Source organism: Bos indicus, chromosome 10 (genome assembly GCF_029378745.1).
Source record: "Bos indicus isolate NIAB-ARS_2022 breed Sahiwal x Tharparkar chromosome 10, NIAB-ARS_B.indTharparkar_mat_pri_1.0, whole genome shotgun sequence".
Lineage (NCBI taxonomy): Eukaryota > Metazoa > Chordata > Mammalia > Artiodactyla > Bovidae > Bos > Bos indicus.
In genome coordinates, this window is record NC_091769.1 from 56,846,591 (window position 1) to 56,854,445 (window position 7,855).

At 44.0% G+C, this 7,855-nt stretch overlaps 1 pseudogene; it reads right to left on the reverse strand.

Annotated features, from left to right (window-relative positions):
* Positions 1 to 217: 217 nt before the first annotated feature.
* LOC109564544 (pre-mRNA-splicing factor RBM22 pseudogene) lies at positions 218 to 1,692 on the reverse strand (annotated as a pseudogene).
* Between the last annotated feature and the right edge of the window lie 6,163 nt (positions 1,693 to 7,855).

Sequence of the window (7,855 nt, forward strand, 5' to 3'; positions counted from 1 at the left end):
TGCTTGTTTTTCTTACTGCAGGTTAGTTCCCACCCTCCCCACCCCCCAAAAGAAGATACAAAATGAACTTGTAATTGGGAAGGTAACTTGGTTGAACACTCCAATTCACCCAGTTGCTTGTTCCCCACATAGGTGAGGGGAAAAGGCATTAAGTTTTATTAGTGATGTTATAGCAGTAACCAGATGTGTTAATAGCAGCTTATTTCAGGTCCATCAATCCTTGGAGAACACATAGAGGAAATCAAGGCTGTCGTTCTCCAATTGCCTACATCTGAATACATTCCACTACCATGGAAACTACAAAGGAAGGAAAAACATGTTTATTTTGGGATTCATTTACTGGGATATTTAAGCACCTTCTCTTCCATAGAGCCCCAGAGCAGTGATAAGTGCTAGGGGCTGCTGTGTTTCCTGGTATGAGCTCCCATCCTCTAAGGATCCTAAGAAAGATAGTGGATTGGTCCTGGAGCCCTCCTGAAAGGAGGGGATGGTCCCATGGAGTGGAACATGTGTGGCCCAAAACCTGGGGGTTGGGGGGACAATACCAGGTGGGAGCGGCAGGGCAATCGTTCACCACAGCTGGAGGACCACTAGGGGGTAAGTTGAAGTAGTTGGCAGAGGCTTCTTCTGCAGCAGCAGCAGGAGGAAGAGCTCCTGGGAGCCCTGAAACAGGCTCAAGCTTGATTCCAGTATCTGTGGTTCCGTCCTTCTCCTTTTCTTTTCCTCTGGCTGCTGGGACCTTCCCCATTTCACTTTGAGCCTACAGCTATTAACAACCGGTTTATTAAAGGATTTCTTGGCAGCCACTTCTGCAGCCTGACTTGTGGCAAACTGGATGAAAGCACGCTGCTGTCTCTGCACAATAGTGATGGTCCGGATCTCTCCAAACTGGTAGAAGTGATTCTTTAGATCAGTCTCAGTAATGGTATCACCCAGACCACCAGCATACAGTGTTGTAATAGTCTTGTCCTCTGGTGGGTCCAGATGTGGCATTGTTAAAGCCCGCTTTACGAGTTTATCTGCCACAGGGTCGTTGATTCCATAAGGTCTTTAATGTTCTGATCAGCAAGGGGGTCATCCGGATCTGTTGGTTTTTCATGTCTGTATGGACATTCCTCTCCTCTCTTACATTCTCCTTTCACCTAGAAGGAGCAAAGGTGTGGTTGATTCCTTTTGTAGTAGGGGTGGTCTGGGCCAGTTTGAGCAGCATGTCACTGGTGGATGTGGCTTTCCCCAACATGCCACCTGACTGCTTTCCATCAGAGTTGGAAATCTGTCTCTCCATATTTTGCGTGTAGTACTCTTTGTTGACGTCAGACTTTGGCATATCATCCTTAAAATCTAATCCTACATTACAAACCTGGATGGGCAGGCCATACTCTAGGTCTAAGAGGCAAGTCTGATAGACATTCTTCGATTTACTGCAGGTCTGGCACACTTCAGTCTTCTTGAAACACATGAGGACCCTGGGGCACCAATGAAACACTGTGAAAGGCCTGGCACAAATTTTGCATTCCTTCCCATACTTTTATTTGGTTGTTTGGATATATGGGTGTTCTCCAAAACACGTCTGGCACAGAATAGGGAAGTCCTCAACCTTCCAATTCTGCCTGTTGTAGGTGTTGGAACCCAGAGAGGTCACCATCTTGAAAGTATCTGGAGGCAGCCGCAGCTTCCAAGTTGGGAGAGGACTGCCACCTCCTCTATTTCTTTGCATTGATCACTTAGGAAGGCTTTCTTATCTTTCCTTGCTATTCTATGGAACTCTGCATTGAAATGGCTATATCTTTCCTTTTCTCCTTTGCCTTTCGCTTCTCTTCTTTTCACAGCTATTTGTAAGGCCCCCTCAGACAGCCATTTTGCCTTTGTGCATTTCTTTTTCTCGGGAATGGTCTTGATCCCTGTCTCCTGCACAATGTAACAAACCTCCCCCTATAGTTGTTCAGGCACTCTGTCTATCATATCTAATCCCTTGAGTCTATTTGTCACTTCCACTGTATAATCGTAAGGGATTTGATTTAGGTCATACCTGAATGGTCTAGTGGTTTTCCCTACTTTCTTCAATTTAAGTCTGAATTTGGCTATAAGGAGTTCATGATCTGAGCCACAGTCTGCTCCCAGTCTTGTTTTTGCTGACTGTATAGAGCTTCTCCATCTTTGGCTGCAAAGAATATAATCAATCTGATTTCAGTGTTGACCATCTGGTGATGTCCATGTGTAGAGTCTTCTCTTGTGTTGTTGGAAGGGAGTGTTTGCTATGACACATGCATTCTCTTGGCAAAACTCTAATAGCCTTTGCCCTGCTTCATTCTGTACTCCAAGGCCATATTTGCCTGTTACTCTAGGTGTTTGTTGACTTCCTACTTTTGCATTCCAATCCCCTATAATGAAAAGGACATATTTTGGGGTTGTTAGTTCTAGAAGGTCTTGTAGGTCTTCATAGAACTGTTCAACTTCAGCTTCTCCAGCATTACTTGTTGGGACACAGACTTGGATTACTGTGATATTGAATGGTTTACCTTGGAAACGAACAGAGAGCATTCTGTCATTTTTGAGATTGCACTCAAATACCGCATTTTGGACTCTTTTGTTGACTATTGTCAGGAAGCATTTAACAGGAGGCTTCCTGTGTGCTGTTTTGGATCTGTCAGGAATTCTCTGTTCCTTATTAATTCCTGAATTAATTAAGAGGCAAGCCTCTCCCCGGGGGCTGAGGAATCTAGGCTTTTCCTTCATTAGTTTTTCTATACGGTGATAAGTACCCTCTTCCTTTTTATGAACCAAATGGTAAAAGTTATTATTTACAATTCTCTCTCTCTTTAATATGGATCACCTATGTTTTGTAAGTCTGGAATTTTAATCTTTATCTTTGCTGAGAATAACTACAGTATATATGCCCACACCATGTTGATTAAAACACCTTTGCTCCATCAGAGCTATGGTCCCCATGTCTTGCTTTCTCTCTCTCTCTCTTTTTCAGGCTGATCCCCTGGAGTGCAGAGGTCCTCTGTGTTCATTTTCCTGCCCGGGCTTCTAAGACCCTCTCGAGAAGGCGCTCTGCACCTTCACCCCATTGAGAGGGCGCCTGAGGCCTTCGTGAACAGAGCAAGCCCCGTGCAGGGGTTTTATTGGCTTTCTGCGAAAACCAAGGAATATCAGCCTCTCTCTCTCTTTTACTTTCTTATCGCTCAACTCTGGACTACCAGGTTCCGGTCCATTAAAGGACCTCAACAGACTATGAGGGCTACTCTATTTCTTCTGAGGCATTCTTGCCCACAGTCGTAGTTATAATGGTTATCTGAATTAAATTCACCCATTCCAGTCCATTTTAGTTCGCTGATTCCTCAAATGTAGATGTTCACTCTTGCCATCTTCTGTTTGACCACTTTTAATTTACCTTGATTCATGGACCTAACATTCCAGGTTCCTATGCAATATTGTTCTTTACAGCATCAGACTTGACTGCTATCACCAGTCACATCCACAACTGGGCTTTGTTTTTGCTTTGGCTCTGTCTCTTCAGTCTTTCTGGAGCTATTTCTCCACTCTTCTCCAGTAGTATATTCAGCACCTACCGACCTGGGGAGTTCATCTTTCAATGCAATATCTTTTTGCCTTTTCATACTGTTCATAGGGTTCTCAAGGCAAGAATACTGAAGTGGTTTGCCATTCTTTTCCAGTGGACCATGTTTGTCAGAACTCTCCATCATGACCTGTCCATCTTGGATGGCCCTATATGGCATGGCTCATAGTTTCACTGAGTTAGACAAGGCTGTGGTCCATGCAATCAGTTTGATTAGTTTTCTGTGATTGTGGTTTTCATTCTGTTCACCCTGGGACGGATAAGGATGAGAGGCTTATGCAGCTTCCTGATGGGAGAGACTGACTGTGGGTGAAAACTGTGTTTGTTCTGATGGGCACACATACACATGCATAAACAGGCAGAATAGAGGAAGAGCAGAAGGCATGTGGACCTTGGGAGACAGCACAGTCCTGGAAAGGGATATGAGGACCTGAAATTAGACATCAATGAGGAGAATGGAAAAAGAGGAATATTTCTGAGTTAGACATGGTATGGCATAGGCTTTGTGTCAATTTCCTAGTAATAAAGAGGGATTTGCTTTGATAGTTCATATTTTGTGGTAGAAAGAAATGAAGAGATGGCCAGAATCCAGAACTCCCCAAACTATGAACACCCTGTTTAAATCCCTATGGTTTCTATGCCCAGATAATAAGGAGAATGAAGTATTAGTTGCTCAGTCAGGTCTGACTCCTTGCGACCCCGTGGACTATAGCCCGCCAGGCTCGTCTGACCATGGAATTCTCCAGGAAAGAATACTGGAATGGGTAGCTATTCTCTTCTCCAGGGGATCTTCGCGACCCAGGGATCAAACCCAGCTCTCCTATATTTCAGGCAGATTCTTTACCATCTGAGCCTCCAGGGAAGCCCTAACAGTAAGTCCAGCCAAACTGACCAAAGTTTAGCATCAAGCTGGCTCTGTCCCCCCTACTCCAGCGGGAAGTCTTTGTGCAGCAACCATATAGTAGCCCTGGTGGTCCACAGTCTTTACTAGAGCCGGGCTCCTTGGCCCCATTTTCTCTTGATCAGCACCATCAAGGCTTCCATATCTATGGTGAGAAGAAGCAAAGAAAAACTATTTAAAAAATGCAAAGCAAGTGCACAGGAGGGTAGGTATTAACTCAAATTGGCTATACCTGTTTTTTTTCTGTTTTGTATTCTGCCTAGTTATGGATGGGGCTGTCCCAACCCAGGGATCTAACCCAGGTCTCCTGCATTGCAGGAGCATTCTATACTGTCTGAGACACTAGGGAAGCCAGAAGAGAGTATAGGGGTGAGATGACACAAGCCATGTTTATATGGAATGTCAGCTCTCTTTCCAATGCAAAGATAGGTGGGGGAGGAGAAGTAGATGTCCAGAGAATTTGTCTAGCAGAGCTGTTAACAATCTTTGGTTATACAAAGGGAGGCCCACTACTGGGTTGGAAGGAGGGTCAGAGTAAAGAAAAAGATGAGCCAGTTTATGAAGGACTAAAGCCTGAATCAGTAGAAAGAACAAAGAACAATAACTTGTATAAGAATATCTGTTATTGGGGCTTCTCTGGTGGCTCAGTGGTAAAGAATCTGCCTACCAGTGCAGGAGACATGGGTTTGATTCCTGATCCGAGAAGATCCCACATACCACAAAGCAACTAAACCCATGCTCTGCAACTATTAAGTTTGTGCTATAGAGCCTGGGAGCTTCAGCTACTGAAGCCCATGCTCCACAACAAGATAAGTCACCACAACGAGAAGCCTGCACATCACAACTAGAGAGTAGCCTCTGCTCGCCACAATGATCTCTCACCAGAGGGGGAAAAAAATGGCCACACGGTAACAAAGACCCAGCATGGCTAAAAATAAAAAATAAACTTAGAAAAAAGAATATCTGCTATTTAATTCTAAATTGTGACATAAACAGCTTCCTTCTTCTTTTAATGTTTAAGAAAGTCTGTTACATTCACCAAGACTTTATGATGGTGGCTTTGGGAGTGGGCATAGATAAATGGAATGGATAACTTCCACATCTAGGAGAAAAAAATATGAAATAATGAAGGACCATTCAAAACATCAAGACAGACAATCCATTTAGCTGGGAATTAGGCTAATTTTATTATTAAATTTTAAAAGATGGGACAACTCACTCTAGTTTGTAGGGTAAATGATAACAAAATTGTTAAGGAATCTGGAATGTGCAGTTCATGGGACTCAATCCTCTGGAGCATGGAGCAGAGGAGACAAAGGTAGGGAAAATATCTAATGCGCAAACAGAGAATTCCAAGCGCACACTGGCACCGCATCTTCAAGGAGGAGCAAAGAAATGCAATTCTCTTGTATGCCCTGAAGGGTAGAAATGGAAACATTTGGTGGATAGCAAAAGTGACAACTATCATGGGTTGACTGACTGAGAAAATTTCTTGGACTATTGAGAAATCAGTGCGGAAATAGTAGGGGTCATGTGAGTTGGGGAATACTACTACAAAATCCTCCTTAACCAATCACTGTACATTTTTCAGCCTATTATTCACTCCTCCAAAATGCCTTGTGAGGTAGGATTCCTGTGCCTTCATGGCCTTGTACCCTGACTGCCATAGAAACAAGATAAATCACCTATCTAGGTATCTTTGAGATGTAGTGATAAAAAAGGAGCTTTCTTATATCCTTCAGATATATATAAAATGCTTTGAAGTTTAATAAGCTTATTTATAAGTATTGTCTCATTTTATACTTGAAATGATCCCATGAAATGTGATTACTATCTTTTACATATAGGAAATGTCTCTGACAGAGGTGAAAGCTCCATAGAGAGTTAACAACTTACATGAGTTTTTGCTGTTGTGTGTGTGTGTGTGTGTGTGTGTGCTCCATTGAGTCCAGCTCTTTATGATTCCATGGACTGTAACCCACCAGGCTCCTCTAGCCATGGGATTTTCCAGGCAAGAATACTAGAGTGGGTTGCATTTCCTACTCCAGGGATCCTTCCGACCCAGGAATCGAACCCACATCTCTTGTGCCTCCTGCACTGGCAGGAGGGTTCTTTGCCACGGGGCCACCTGGAAGCCCCGGCTTTCACTGTTAGCCAGATCCCACGCCAGGTTGCAGTGGCACAGCTCAAAAAACGTCAGATTCTCTGCCATTTGACCTTCCCTCTTTTGTGGTCATAGGGACCGTTTTTGGGAGGGGAGAGTGAGAAAATCTGACGTAACTTGCATAGCCTCAAGCAGTGCTAAAGCTGATGGATTTCTGGAACAGCCACTACCTGGGTACTTGTGGATTCTCCACACTAGGGTCTAATGAGGAGGGTCTTGGTACCTGAAAGCACGAGTCCAATAAGTCTTGTCTGGGCTTGTTTTCACTTGGCTCTCCAGGTGGGAGGACTCCTGGGAGCAACTGATTCTAGAATACAAGGGAACAACTATTTCCAGAATACAAGCATAGTGGTTGCTCTGAGAAAATACCCTACCAGATTGACTAACCAAATCTCTAATCTGAAAATCTGTATAGGAAATGATTGCAAAGTTCATCAGGTCACATGTGGCTCACTGAGATCTAGAAGCAAACAGAGGAAAATTTTTTCTCTTTTCTTTTTTTGCAAATCTTGTCTAGGTCCTAAACGGAGAACTAGTTTTCTATCTTCGGGGCTTTATCCAAAGATATTCACAGATAAAAGAGGGCCAGGAGAAGAAAAAACATCAACCAAAGAAAAATTGCTTGGGTAGAAGAATCTCTCTTTTCACGTTTATCACGTTCATCACGTTTATCTGTGCTCCCCCATTTCCCAGGGAGAGTCATAGAGGAGGACCACCAAGACAGAATTCACTCCTCTTATACAGGTGAGGGGTTTCCCAGGAGGTGCTAGTGGTAAAGAACCCACCTACCAAAGAAGGAGACATGAGCCGTGGGTTCGATCCTTGGGTTGAGAAGATCCCCTAGAGAAGGGCATGGCAACCCACTCCAGTATTTTTCCCTGGAGAAGCCCATGGACAGAGGAGCCTGGGGGGCTACATACAGTCCATAGGGTCACACAGAGTTGAACATGATTGAAGCAACTTAGCACGCATGCAGGTACAGGTGAGACTCCAAATGAGGCTCAGGAGCTTCAGGGGCCCATACTGACTGGCCAATCATCTGCAGAGCTGGGTTTCTACCCTGAGAGCCTTACTCAGGGGACTTGCTGAAAGTATGCCATTTGGATAGTCTGGTTGTAGATCCTGGATCTGCCTCTAACATTCATGTGACCTTGGCAAATTTCTCATCTTTTCACTGATTCAATTCAAGGTGGGAAACAAAATAGGG